Source organism: Oncorhynchus tshawytscha, linkage group LG28, assembly GCF_018296145.1.
Source record: "Oncorhynchus tshawytscha isolate Ot180627B linkage group LG28, Otsh_v2.0, whole genome shotgun sequence".
Taxonomy (NCBI): domain Eukaryota; kingdom Metazoa; phylum Chordata; class Actinopteri; order Salmoniformes; family Salmonidae; genus Oncorhynchus; species Oncorhynchus tshawytscha.
In genome coordinates this window covers 14,474,386-14,488,732 of record NC_056456.1, presented here as the reverse complement: position 1 = coordinate 14,488,732, position 14,347 = coordinate 14,474,386, and positions in this window count along the sequence as shown.

Here is a 14,347-nt window from a genome sequence, read left to right as displayed (position 1 = left end):
CCCAGTGTATTTATACCTGTGTTTTCTGTTTGTCTGTTGCCAGTTCGTCTTGTCTTGTCAAGCCTACTAGCGTTTTTCCCCTACTGAGCCTGCCTGCCGTTCTGTACCTTGTGACACTGACCTGGATTACTGACCTCTGCCTGCCCTGACCCCGAGCCTGCCTGCCGTTCTGTACCTTTCAGAGTCTGCTCTGGATTACTGACCTCTGTTGTTTGCCTGCCCCCTGTTTTTGTGATAAACTATTTTGTTTTTTTACTGTCTGCATCTGAGTCTTCTCCTGAGCCGTGATAGTTCGGATTTCTCTGTGTGTGTGTGGTGTGTGTGTGTGTATGCGTGCGTGCGTGCGTTCGTTCGTTCGTGGAAGTAGAAAAAACTTGTTGACTCACCCTACTTGTAGAGAAACGCCAATGCCACCCTCTTTCTTTTTCATGTTGATTAAACAGTCTATGACTCGGTCATACAGTACACACTTTTATTTTTTGTTGTCCTAGGCTACCTGGCTAAAATGCTTGCTCGCTAGCTTAACTTCCTTTTATGGGCAAAGTTAGCTAGTTAACATTAGCTTTCTACATCTAGCTACGAATTGAATTTCCATCCTCTCAGGCTAGGGGCACAATGTAAGAATTTATGGTTGGATCAGAATCACCGTTATAATCATTGGCCAGTACTGAGAATTAAGTAAAACCACAAGTCTAAATCTAAGTTCCTATCTCCTTCAATGGATAATTTAGGAAACTACCAATTTTAGCTGGCTAGCCACTGGTGGACAACAACACAAGATGCTACAATTCGAGTTGTTTCTGTCTACGACATGTTGCTCTCGTCTCGATGTGATGTGATTGGAGTGAAGCCAAATCCAAACTTTCTTTCGGTGCGCCAGGACCATTCACTGCTGAGCACGCTCGGTTCAGCACAATGCTGATTGGCTATTATTTTATATTTTTTAATCAAGGGAGGCCAAATGCTCACTGGCTTCTCTTGCATTCAATGCTATGGGCGGCAACAATGTCATACTCTTTTTGACCAGACAGCATCAGATAGATGGCCTACACATACAGAGACAGGGAGGCACTATTTCACTCGCTCAGGTGCTTTCTCCTGTGAGAAACATTCAGCCTCTTGCAAATTGAAGGAAAATTATGAAACACAGAGACACGAAAGATGAATTATTTAATATATACATTTTTTGGTAGCACTTTATCACCTTGTCATATAATATGTCATAACAGCTGACATAACTTGTCATGACCTGTCATAATATGGTTATAAAACTGTCATGACCCATATATTTACACATGGATTACAGGCAACACCCAAATTAAATTCTGGGAAAAAAGTCAAACTTGAATGGAAAATTACTGAGGATAATAGCGGACGATATTGCCACTCCTATTTGCCACATCTTCAGTTTAAGTCTACTAGAAAGAGTGTGCCCTCAGGCTTGGAGGGAAGCAAAAGTTGTGTTTGACCAGAAAAAATTGTGTTTGACCAGAAACAATGCTATTTTACAGTAAACAAATTGACAACAAACTTTCAGCATAAACTTTCAGCATATAGAGAAGGACATTCAACAGGCACAGCACTTACACAAATGACTGATGATTGGCTGAGAGAAATTGATGATAAAAGATTGTGGGGGCTGTTTTGTTAGACTTCATTGTGGCCTTTGACATTATCGATCATAGTATGCTGCTGGCAAAACTTATGTGATGGCTTTACACCCCCTGCTATGTTGTGGATAAAGAGTTACCTGTCTAACAGAACACAGAGGGTGTTCTTTAATGGAAGCCTCTCCAACATAATCGAGGTAGAATCAGGAATTATCCAAGTCAGCTGTCTAGGCCCATTACTTTTTTCAATCTTTACTAATGAATTGCCACTGGTTTTGATGAAAGCCAGAGTGTCTATGTATGCGGATGACTCAACACTATACATGTCAGTTACTACAGCAACTGAAATGACTGCAACACTTAACAAAGAGTTTCAGAGTGGGTGGCAAGGAATAAGTTAGTCTTAAATATTTCAAAAACTAAAAGAATTATATTTCGGACAAATCATTCAATAAACCCTAAACCTCAACGAAATATTGTAATAAATAATGTGGAAATTGAGCAAGTTGAGGTGATTAAACTGCTTGGAGTTACCCTGGATTGTAAACTGTCATGGTCAAAACATATTGATACAACAGTAGCTTAGATAGGGAGAAGTATGCCCATGATAAGGTGCTACTCTACCTTCTAGTGTCACGTTCTGACCTTTATTTCCTTTGTTTTGTCATTATTTAGTATGGTCAGGGCGTGAGTTGGGGTGGGCAGTCTATGTTTGTTTTTCTATGATTTGGGGATTTCTATGTTTCGGCCTAGTATGGTTCTCAATCAGAGGCAGGTGTCATTAGTTGTCTCTGATTGAGAATCATACATAGGTAGCCTGGGTTTCACTGTGTGTTTGTGGATGTTTGTTTCCGTGTCTGTGTTTTTCACCACACGGTACTGTTTTGGGTTTCGTTCATTGTTTTTGTATTCAGTTGTTCATGTGTACATTTTCGTATTAAAAGAACCATGGACACTTACCACGCCGCCTATTGGTCCTCCGATCCTTTTCGCCTCTCCTCTTCGGAAGAAGAGGAAATCCCTTACATCTAGACAGCACTGTCGACAAGACAGGTCCTATAGGCCCTAGTTTTGTTGCACCTGGACTACTGTTCAGTCGTGTGGTCAAGTGTCACAAAAAAGGACTTAGGGAAATTGCAATTTGTTCAGAAAAGGGCAGCATGGGTGGCCCTTGGATGTACACAGAGAGCTCATATTAATAATATCCATGTCAATCTCTCCATGACACTCGTCAGATGTGGCAGGGCTTGAAAACTATTTCGGACTACAAAGGGAAACCCAGATGCGAGCTGCCCAGTGACGTGAGCCTACCAGACAAGCTAAATGATTACCTCCCCGTAGCACTCACGTTGGTAGCCATGACATCCTTTGAAAGCTGGTCATAGCTCAAATCAACAGCATCCTCCCGGATACCCTAGACCCACTCCAATTCGCATACCACCCCAACAGATCCACAGACGATGCAATCTCAATTGCATTCCACACGGCCCTTTCCCACCTGGACAAAAGGAACATCTATGTGAGAATGCTATTCATTGACTACAGCTCAGCGTTCAAGACCATAGTGCCCACGAAGCTCATCACTAAGCTAAGGACCCTGGGACTAAACACCTCCCTCGGTAACTGGATCTTGGACTTCCTGACGGGCCGACTCCAGGTGGTAAGGGTAGGCAACAACACATCTGCCATGCTGATCCTCAACACTGGGGCCCTTGAGGGGTGTGTACTTAGTCCCCTCCTGTACTCCTTGTTCACCCACGACTGCGTGGCCAAACACAATTCCAACACCATCATTAAGTTTGCTGACGACACAACAATGGTAGGCCTGATCACCGACAATGACGAGACAGCCTATAGGGAGAAGATCAGAGACCTGGCAGTGTGGTGCCAGGACAACAACCTCTCCTTCAATGTGAGCAAGACAAAGGAGCTGATCGTGGACTACAGAAAAAGGCGGGGTGAACAGGTCCCCATTAACATTGACAGGGCTGTAGTGGAGCGGGTCGAGAGTTTCAGGTTCCTTGGTGTCCACATCACCAACGAACTATCATGGTCCAAACACACCAAGACAAGACAGTCGTGAAGAGGGCACGACAACACCTTTTCCCCATCATGAGACAGAAAAGTTTTGGCTGGTGTCCCCAGATCTTCAAAAAGTTATACAGCTGCACCATCGAGCGTATCCTGACGGGTTGAATCACCACCTCGTATGGCAACTACTCGGAATCTGACTGTAAGGCACTACAGATGGTAGTGCGTACGGCCCAGAACATCACTGGGGCCAAGTTTCCTGCCATCCAGGAACTATATACTAGGCGTTGTTAGAGGAAAGCCCAGAAAATTGTCAGAGACTCTAGTCACCCAAGTCATAGACTGTTTTCTTTGCTACCTACTCGCTGTTTATCCATAGTCACTTCACCCCTACCTACATTTGCAAATTACCTTGACTAACCTGTATCCCCGCACATTGACACAGTACCGGTACCCCCTACATATGGCCTCGTTATTGTTATTTTATTGTGTTACTTTTAATTATTTTTTACTTCAGTTTATTTCGTAAATATTTTCTTAACTCTTTCTTGAACTGCACTGTTGGTTAAGGGCTTGTCAGTAACCATTTTATGGTAAGGTCTACACTTCTTGTATTTGGCGCATGTGACAAATAAAGTTGGAGTTGATTTGATGTTGTGACACATATTGCATTATTTTATGGCCGCTTATGACACCTACATAAGACTGTCAAAACACACATTTATTCAAAGTATTTTTTTCCCTGCCAAGAAGTTTCCTTTTGTTTAAAAGTTTGTTTCTTAAATCCTTTGTCGTTGTTAGAACTAATTCTTTACAGCCATGTTTTTTTCATCATATTTTAAATAACTTGTAGAAAATACACTCTATCACACTGTCTCATGAATCGTTATGACCATCCTGTGTCACTTTACTTGGACTAAGAAATTACACGTTATTATACTGTCAAGAAGCATTATGACCATCACAATCATAAAAGCCAGATAGGGCTATTACGTACAAGCCCTTATATCAGTCATCAGTCAAAAAGAGGGTGTCTTGTCCTGCTTATGAAATCTTCTCCTGCATTCGTCAAAGCCATCAGCAACAGAGCATTGGGGTGGGTGCATGTCTGACATCAGTCTACGCAATTAAAATGATAATTTAATATGGTCATTTTTTTTATGTATAGAAAAAACATACTGTTGTCACGTAGGCTGGTGGTTTAATGGAATGTTTTGCCTTATGAGGTAGTTTTGTGTGTTTTGACACTCTTATGTAGGTGTTATAACCAGCCATAGAGTAATGCAATGTATGTCACAACAGATCTAAATATATGTGTCATGACAGTGTTATGGCCAAATTATAACATGTTATGAGACGTTATGTCAGCTGTTATTACATATTATGACATGGTTATGACCTTCTCATAATGTGTTATGAAGCTGAGTGTCAAGTAAAGTGTTATCCTTTTTTTCCCTTTGAAAGCTATGAATACACGCCACTGGGTGGGAGGAGTTTTCACTGGGTGATTGCATTCATTTTGGATCCGGGCTGCCTCCCATGCCTGAGCAAGGTGCCCGTTCAAAGCCTGCAGCAAAGCTGTCTCAAAACAAAAATGACTAGTAGACTAGGTTCGTTTAAGAACATGGAGTAATGAGTTGGATTCTGTGTTTTCACATGCAAAAGTGATTGCTTTTGATTAAAAAAACACTATGTCTGCCTACCCAAAGAAAACTAGTTAGAAAATTCAAACATACATTTTATGGAAAAGAGATGTTGTATGTTTTCTGGACAATGCACCATGCGGTTTTGTTGGTAACAGGACCAAGTGGCGCAGATTACTTTTCACTTTGAGAAGGGCACTCCTCCCTCACCACTTTTGCCAATTCATGTCACAGGCCATAGACCTGTGCACCGCGGCTTAGGTTAATAGAACTCCCTCACTAAACTACACCCCCCATATCATAACAGTTAGCGTTTGGCAACCAGGCAAACTAAACCATGGAATTACTGTTCCACCTTGTCACTAGACTGCATACAGGGCAAGGAAACCAATATGTAATTTTATCATTTGGATGAACTATCCCAATATAGGTTGTGATGGATTGTATTGACCCACATTTTTTTGACCTATTGATGTGCCATTTTAGAAGTGTTTAGATGTATTTTAAGTCCTCTTCCTGGACTGCTAGTGCTACTAGCTAACCTTTTCTTTATAACTATGCACACAACACCAGCACCCCATCAACTTTGAAAAGGGTCATACTCAAGAATAAGTTTGCATTCAGTGCATTGGGCAATATTTCACTCGGACCAGTGGAAGCTTCTGAGGGGAGGACGGCTCATAATAATGGATGGAAAGGAGTGAACGAAAGGGCATCAAACACATGGAACCCATGTGTTTGATGTATTCAATACATTTACGCTCATTCCGCTCCATCCATTACCATGAGCCTGTCCTCCCCAATTAAGGTGTCACCAACCCCCTGTGACAGAATGACATAATTCATTCTGCCATAGACTTCCGTAGACTAGGCCTACAGACCCTAATCTGGCCTTTGGTGAAGTCACTTGAAGTTCTGTAGGCCTACTGTGCTCTCAAGATCCAGACCATGGTTAAAAAGACATACCTGAGACCCAGCTCATCTTTATTCACACCCAAGCACAGTGCAAGACTTGCCGTTTGTGCATGTGTTAACAGGTTTTGTTTCAATATTTCCATTCTAGGCCATTGGCAATACAACACGGACATGTCTGATAAGGCAGAACGCGGTTATGTAGCGCTAACCAAGACATACACTGTTTATAAAACATATACAGTTATAAACACATGAATATGACTCCAATTCGACGTTTCCATTGTCAGACTGATGGACGTTGGTTTTCCTAGTACTCTAGTGTACAAATAATAATGGAAGCACTTTCAGAAGAAGGCCATTGGGTGGTGGTGCTGTCGCTACAAAACATCCTTGTTTCTTTCTGTACATGCCCTCGCTGTTTGCCTCCCAGGTGTTGGAGTGAGTAGAGAAATGAACCTCACTTTTACCCTTGATATTGCCAGCACTGTTGCTCACAATACAATGGCACATAGGCCTTTTCATGTGGGCAGATCTGCAGTGCCAATCGGGGGCATTTGAGGGCTGTCTTCCAGACACTTGGCTTTTCATCACGCCTGTCTTCTCACGGTCTCAGGGTGAGACCAGGGTAGCTCAGCTGTTGCCATTATGGGGGTGGAGTACAGAGGCCCAGCCAGCCAACCCGGCCCAGAATTTCCCCTCTCTTTTTGTCATGGCAAGACCTTATCCACTTACTAACTTACTACAAAACAGTGTCCTCTGTGTGCCTGTGAGACAGGTGTGCGTGCACTGACAATAGAGGCTAATGTGAGCAAGCAAAAAGATGTCATGGTGTCAATGGAAAGAGCAATGAGAACATAATGTCTCTATGACAGGGTTGGTTGCGAGAATAGATCTATGAGTTCCTTTTCCATGGCTTGCTACTCTATTCATAACCCCATTTTCAAGTGTGAGTTGGTTCCATTTCAAAAGAGAGTAAATTGTGAACGTGTTATTAACAGTGGCTTGCTTGCATTTGTCCTATTTTGTTGCCTTGACCTGGAATTATAATGGATTTTTTGGGGGGGTTGTGTCATTTGATTTACACAACATGCCTACCACTTTGAAGATGCAAAATATATATTTTTTTGTCAAACAACAAGAAATAAGACAAGAAAACAGAAAACTTGATCGTGCATAACCATTCACCCCCCAAAGTCAATACTTTGTCAAGCCACCTTTTGCAGCAATTACAGCTGCAAGTCTCTTGGGATATGTCTCTATAAGCTTGGCACATCTAGCCACTGGGATTGTTGTCCATTCTTCAAGGCAAAACTGCTCCAGCTTCTTCAAGTTGGATGGGTTCTGCTGGTGTACAGCAATCTTTAAGACATACTACAGATTCTCAATTGGATTGAGGTCTGGGATTTGACTAGGCCATTCCAAGACATTTGACATTTTCCCCCTTAAACCACTCAAGTGTTGCTTTAGCAGTATGCTTAGGGTCATTGTCCTGCTGGAAGGTGCACCTCCATCCCAGTCTCAAATCTCTGGAAGACTGAAACAGGTTTCCCTCGAGAATTTGCCTGTATTTAGCACCATTCATCATTCCTTCAATTCTGACCAGTTTCCCAGTCCCTGCCGATGAAAAACATCCCCACAGCATGATGCTGCTACCACCATGCTTCACTGTGGGGATGGTGTTCTCAGGATGATGAGAGGTGTTGTCACGCCCTGACCGGAGAGATCCTTTTATTCTCTATGTTTGTTTGGTCAGGGTATGACTCGGGTGGGAAAGTCTATGCTTTCTGGTTCTTTGTTTTTGGCCGTGTATGATTCTCAATCAGGGACAGCTGTCTATCGTTGTCTCTGATTGGAAATCATACTTAGGCAGCCTTTTTTCCTTTTCTCATTTGTGTGTTGTTGTCTTCGTTTAATGCATGCATAGCCTTACGGAGCTTCACGTTCATTTTTGTTGTTTATTGTTTTGTTGGCGACATTTCAAAATAAAGAAAAATGTACGCTCACCACGCTGCACCTTGGTCCGGTCATTTTCAAGACGACGTTTGTGACAGGTGTTGGGTTTGTGCCTGACATAGCGTTTTCCTTGATGGCCAAAAAGCTCAATTTTAGTCTCATCTGACCAGAGAACCTTCTTCCATATGTTTGGGGAGTCTCCCACATGCCTTTTGGAATTTGCTTATTTTTTTCTTTAAGCAATGGCTTTTTTCTGACCACTCTTCCATAAAGCCCAGCTCTGTGGAGTGTACGGCTTATAGTGGTCCAATGGACAGATACTCCGATCTCCGTTGTGGAGCTTTGCAGCTCTTTCAGGGCTATCTTTGGTCTCTTTGTTGCCTCTCTGATTAATGCCCTCCTTGCCTGGTCTGTGAGTTTTGGTGGGCGGCCCTCTCTAGGCAGGTTTGTTGTGGTGCCATATTCTTTCCATTTTTTAATAACGGATTTAATGGTGTTCCGTGGGATGTTCAAAGCTTCTGATATTTTTTTATAACCCAACCCTGATCTGTACTTGTCCACAACTTTGTCCCTGACCTGTTTGGAGAGCTCCTTGGTCTTCATATTGCCACTTGCTTGGTTGTGCCCCTTGCTTCGTGATGTTGCAAAATCTGGGGCCTTTCAGAACAGGTTTGTATATACTGAGATCATTTGACACTTAGATTGCACACAGGTGGACTTTATTTAACTAATTATGTGACTTCTTAAGGTAATTGGTTGCACAAGATCTTATTTAGGGGCTTCATAGCAAAGGAGGTGAATACATATGCACGCACCACTTTTCAGTTTTTTATTTTTTCGATTTTTTTTTAAACAATATTTTTATTTTATTTCACTTCACCAATTTAGACTATTTTGTGCATGTCCATTACATGAAATCCAAATAAAATTCAACTGTCAGTCGATGACACCATCGATGACGTGGCACGCAACCATTGGTTGATGCATGCAACATCTGAGTAGGGTAGCGCAACCAATTCCTGTGGACTGGGGACTGATGTAAATATGCTATGCAAGTAACGCGGCAAGTAGCCTTGTCATTTTTGCATTTTCTGTACCTTTTTTTAATGGTCTTCAATGGGCAAAAACGTAGTGCATTGTTCTTCAGGGGAAAACTTAATGAAAGGCATCTGGTAGAAGTAAATTCATCCACAAACGCAAATATAATGTTTTATATATCTTATATGACCGCGTCTTCATGAATTTCATATAATCATCAAGCCCATTCAAAAGACCAAGGACATGAACACGGAAGTATGTCGTAAGAAAGAGTCATTTGCACATGAACGAAATCTGGTGCAATGCAGCACTTCTCAATTCTGAAACGTATGTTTTTGTTGTACAAATAAACGTATTAGATCAAATAAAATACATTCAGGCTGAAGGTTTTCAAGGGACGGGATATTCTCTAGGTCTGCTAAAGGCAATTCAAGTTCACACTATTGTGATTGTAGTTTGTTGTGCATTCCACGTAGGCCTATATTTATGTGACAGGAATTCCAAAAATGTGGCCCCCCAACAATATTTCAAATTCACTTCCTCAGAGTCACATATATCCAGGGTCAACCATGTCTGCCTCTTCCCCAATAGAGAGGGCAGCGCCTGGGACTCAGTTGAGGGAGCAGCAGGGGAGAAAGTGGGTCTGTGGTTGGTGGAGGACCACACAGCGAAGCCTCCTCAAAATGCTTTCTCACTACGGGAACCTTAATTTGTGGTTTTGCCCTGCCAAATGCCTAGGGAAGAAAGCCTTTCAGCATATTTTGGTTTCGCAGGCAACCACCGTTAGTCTTCACTTGTAAAGGAGTGCTGTGTTTTGTCTGCAATATGTTTTTCTTCCAAATGGTTGTGGTTTGACTGTTGTAATTATGCAGGACTGAGCCAAATCAATCTAATATTTGTCTAACTTGGCCTTTCATTTTCTTTTGTACCTTTCCTCATACAGTGGGGCAAAAAAAGTATTTAGTCAGCCACCAATTGTGCAAGTTCTCTCACTTAAAAAGATGAGAGAGGCCTGTAATTTTCATCATAGGTACACTTTAACTATGACAGACAAAATGAGGGAAAAAAATCCAGAAAATCACATTGTAGGATTTTTAATGAATTTATTTGCAAATTATGGTGGAAAATAAGTATTTGGTCAATAACAAAAGTTTATCTCAATACTTTGTTATATACCCTTTGTTGGCAATGACAGAGGTCAAACGTTTTCTGTAAGTCTTCACAAGGTTTTCACACACTGTTGATGGTATTTTGGCCCATTCCTCCATGCAGATCTCCTCTAGAGCAGTGATGTTTTGGGACTGTTGCTGGGCAACACAGACTTTCAACTCCCTCCAAAGATTTTCTATGGGGTTGAGATCTGGAGACTGGCTAGGCCACTCCGGAGCTTGAAATGTGTTTGGGATCATTGTCATGCTGAAAGACCCTGCCACGTTTCATCTTCAATGCCCTTGCTGATGGAAGGAGGTTTTCACTCAAAATCTCACGATACATGGCCCCATTCATTCTTTCCTTTACACGGATCAGTCGTCCTGGTCCCTTTGAAGAAAAACAGCCCCAAAGCATGATGTTTTCACCCCCATGCTTCACAGTAGGTATGGTGTTCTTTGGATGCAACTCAGCATTCTTTGTCCTCCAAACACGACGAGTTGAGTTATTACTCACAAAAAGTTATATTTTGGTTTCATCTGACCATATGACATTCTCCCAATCTTCTTCTGGATCATCCAAATGCTCTCTAGCAAACTTCAGACAGGCCTGGACATGTACTGGCTTAAGCAGGGGGACACGTCTGGCACTGCAGAATTTGAGTCCCTGGCGGCGTAGTGTGTTACTGATGGTAGGCTTTGTTACTTTGGTCCCAGCTCTCTGCAGGTCATTCACTAGGTCCCCCCGTGTGGTTCTGGGATTTTTGCTCACCGTTCTTGTGATCATTTTGACCCCACGGGGTGAGATCTTGCGTGGAGATTATCAGTGGTCTTGTATGTCTTCCATTTCCTAATAATTGCTCCCACAGTTGATTTCTTCAAACCAAGCTGCTTACCTATTGCAGATTCAGTCTTCCCAGCCTGGTGCAGGTCTACAATTTTGTTTCTGGTGTCCTTTGACAGCTCTTTGGTCTTGGCCAGTTTTGGAGTGTGACTGTTTGAGGTTGTGGACAGGTGTCTTTTATACTGATAACAAGTTCAAACAGGTGCCATTAATACAGGTAACAAGTAGAGGACAGAGGAGCCTCTTAAAGAAGAAGTTACAGGTCTGTGAGAGCCAGAAATCTTGCTTGTTTGTAGGTGACCAAATACTTATTTTCCACCATAATTTGCAAATAAATTCATTAAAAATCCTACAATGTGATTTTCTTTATTTTTTTTCCTCACTTTGTCTTTCATAGTTGACGTGTACCTATGATGAAAATTACAGGCCTCTCTCATCTTTTTAAGTGGGAGAACTTGCACAATTGGTGGCTGACTAAATACTTTTTTGCCCCACTTTATCTCAGTTTTACTTTTGAGACCAAGATCAAGAGTATCACTATTTATTTCAGGGGACATGTCCACTCTGCCATTTTTTATACAATTAAGCCTATATATGTATCCCCATTCAAATGGGGTACTAATATGTTCAAAAAGTTATCTCTTTCTTTAGTGACCAACTAATAATAATATCTATTTGCCTTATATATTGAATTTTGTCTGCATGATTTTAACAGGATAAATTGCAAACTGGAGTAGGTCAAATCTAAATGTTTTAAGATCAGGTTTAGGCCTAAAGCTTTTATCAAAAACAAACATGATGATTTCAGTTGTTAGCATCACAAGTGTTTGTAATTAGAACGTATCTGTTTTTGATAGATGATGCTGCTAACTAATTTTGGCACTGGAAAATCTTAAAGATCACAACAAGTGAAAAACATTGGCTATACACTGAGTGTACAAAACATTAGGAACACCTACTGTTTCCATGACAGACTGGCCAGGTGAATCCAGGTGATCACCTATGTTCCCTTTTGATGTCACTTGTTAAATCCACTTCAGTCAGTGTAGATGAAGGGGAAGAGACAGGTTGAAAAAGGATTTTAAAGCCTTAAGACAATTGAGACATGGATTGTGTATGTATGCTATTCAGAGGGTGAATGGGCAAGACAACATTTTCACTCTCAACAGTTTCCCGTGTGTATCAAGAATGGTCCACCACCCAAAGGACGTCCAGCCAACTTGACACAACTGTGCGAAGCATTGGAGTCGACTTAGGCCAGCCTCCCTGTGGAACGCTGTCGACACCTTGTAGAGTCAACGCCCCCGACAAATGGAGACTGTTCTGAGAGCAAAAAGGGATGCAACTCAATATTAGGAAGGTGTTCCTAATGTTTGTACACTCAGTGTAAATTCTTCTGCTGTAGGTAGCCTACTGGTATAAACCCAGCACTGCATACATAAGTGATTGTCTTTAAAAGTGACTGGGATTTCCCAAGTAATAGGCTACTGTTGACTCCCTAGTTGAAAAAATGGAAAGCACACTTATTTAAAATTAAAAAATACTAGCTAAGACTACTGGGCACTGAGCTCTTTTTGTTTTAATTGTGAGACACTGATTCAAGTAAATGATTTAGTATTTTCCTGACTGCTTATGGGCAATTCCACGATAACGGAATTACACTTTGTGCCAAACAAAAAATATTGATTTCAAAGTTTAACAAACCATACAACTCAATGCACAAGGACTACTTTGAACAATTTCCAATGCAAAATTGAAAAAAAAAAAATTAGTGGAAGAACTGTGCAGATGCTAAAATTAGAAAATCAATTATGGTAAAATGTCCCTCAGGTTTTTATGTGACCACGTTTTCCAAAGACTCTGTTAAATATCTCCTCCAAATGAATATTCCTAGATTCCTGCAGAAACAGTGGGGAGTCAGCTATGATATGACACCTTGAGGTAATTGAACTACAATAAGTGAAGTGGATTTACATCCTGTAACGCAATTACGGTAACAGAATTACATCATGGGTCCTTGATCTGTACTGCACAGAAATGCTTAATGGATATGAATGTCATTCTCCTCATGTGTCACAAGTTTGGACATCACAGGGTGGCACAGCAGTGCACAGTAGAGTACAGTGCAGGACAATACAGCACAGCAGAGTAGAGTATGGTAGGGCAGATTAGAGCTCAGCAGAGTACAGTACAGTACAGTAGATTATTGTTCAGTACAGCAGAGAACAGTAAAATATATTGTACTGTACTTTACTTTACTCTATTTTATTGTACTGCACTACTGTATTGTATTGGACGGTACACTACTGTGCTCTACTCACTGTAATGTAATGTACTGTATTGTGTTATGTGCTGTGTGGTACTATACTATACCACACTCTATTCACTGTACAGTACTGTGCTGTACTGTACTCAGTGCTATGCTGTATTGCACTGTATTGTGCTGTACCCTACTGTGATCTACTTTCTGTACTGTACTGTACTGTACTGTACTATCCAAACCTGTGAAATATACGTCTATGATACAGTAGGTTCAGATTTAGTCCGGTCTGTCTGTTGATGTTAACTTTAAGGCCAGGGTGGGCTGACCAAATTTGAACTACTTTTCAATGTCCATGGACGTCCGGTGTCAGTCAGTGCTCAGTGGGTGAGGATGCTGGTTAAAGTAAATTGAAAAAGAGGGGGCTCATGGGTAGGTAACACTAAGAGCTGGGAGAGGTGACAATATCTGGAGAGTGAGAAAGGCAGAGAGAGAGAGAGAGAGAGAGAGAGAGAGAGAGAGAGAGAGAGAGAGAGAGAGAGAGGGAGGAAGAGAGGGAGGAGTTGTCCAGACTCTTTTACACTCTTGGTTTGACAATGAGATGATAGAAAGAGAAAGAAAACAGTGGAAGAGAGGACAGTAGCAGGTGATCCAACTGTAGTTTGTGGCCATTATTATTTGACATTGTAGCCAAGTCAGTTGCAGTAATTCCGTTAATGATTTTTTGGTAAGTCCTACGAGTTTTAATCACTTAATGATTTAAATCAGTAAAAACACAAACTAATTGATAGGTCAACCTTTACTTGTTACTTCTGTGAGCTTTCATTAACCTCCCTCCTCATGAGGGAGAGGAAATTAGAACATACAGTTGGAGTCGGAAGTTTACATACACCTTAGCCAAATAC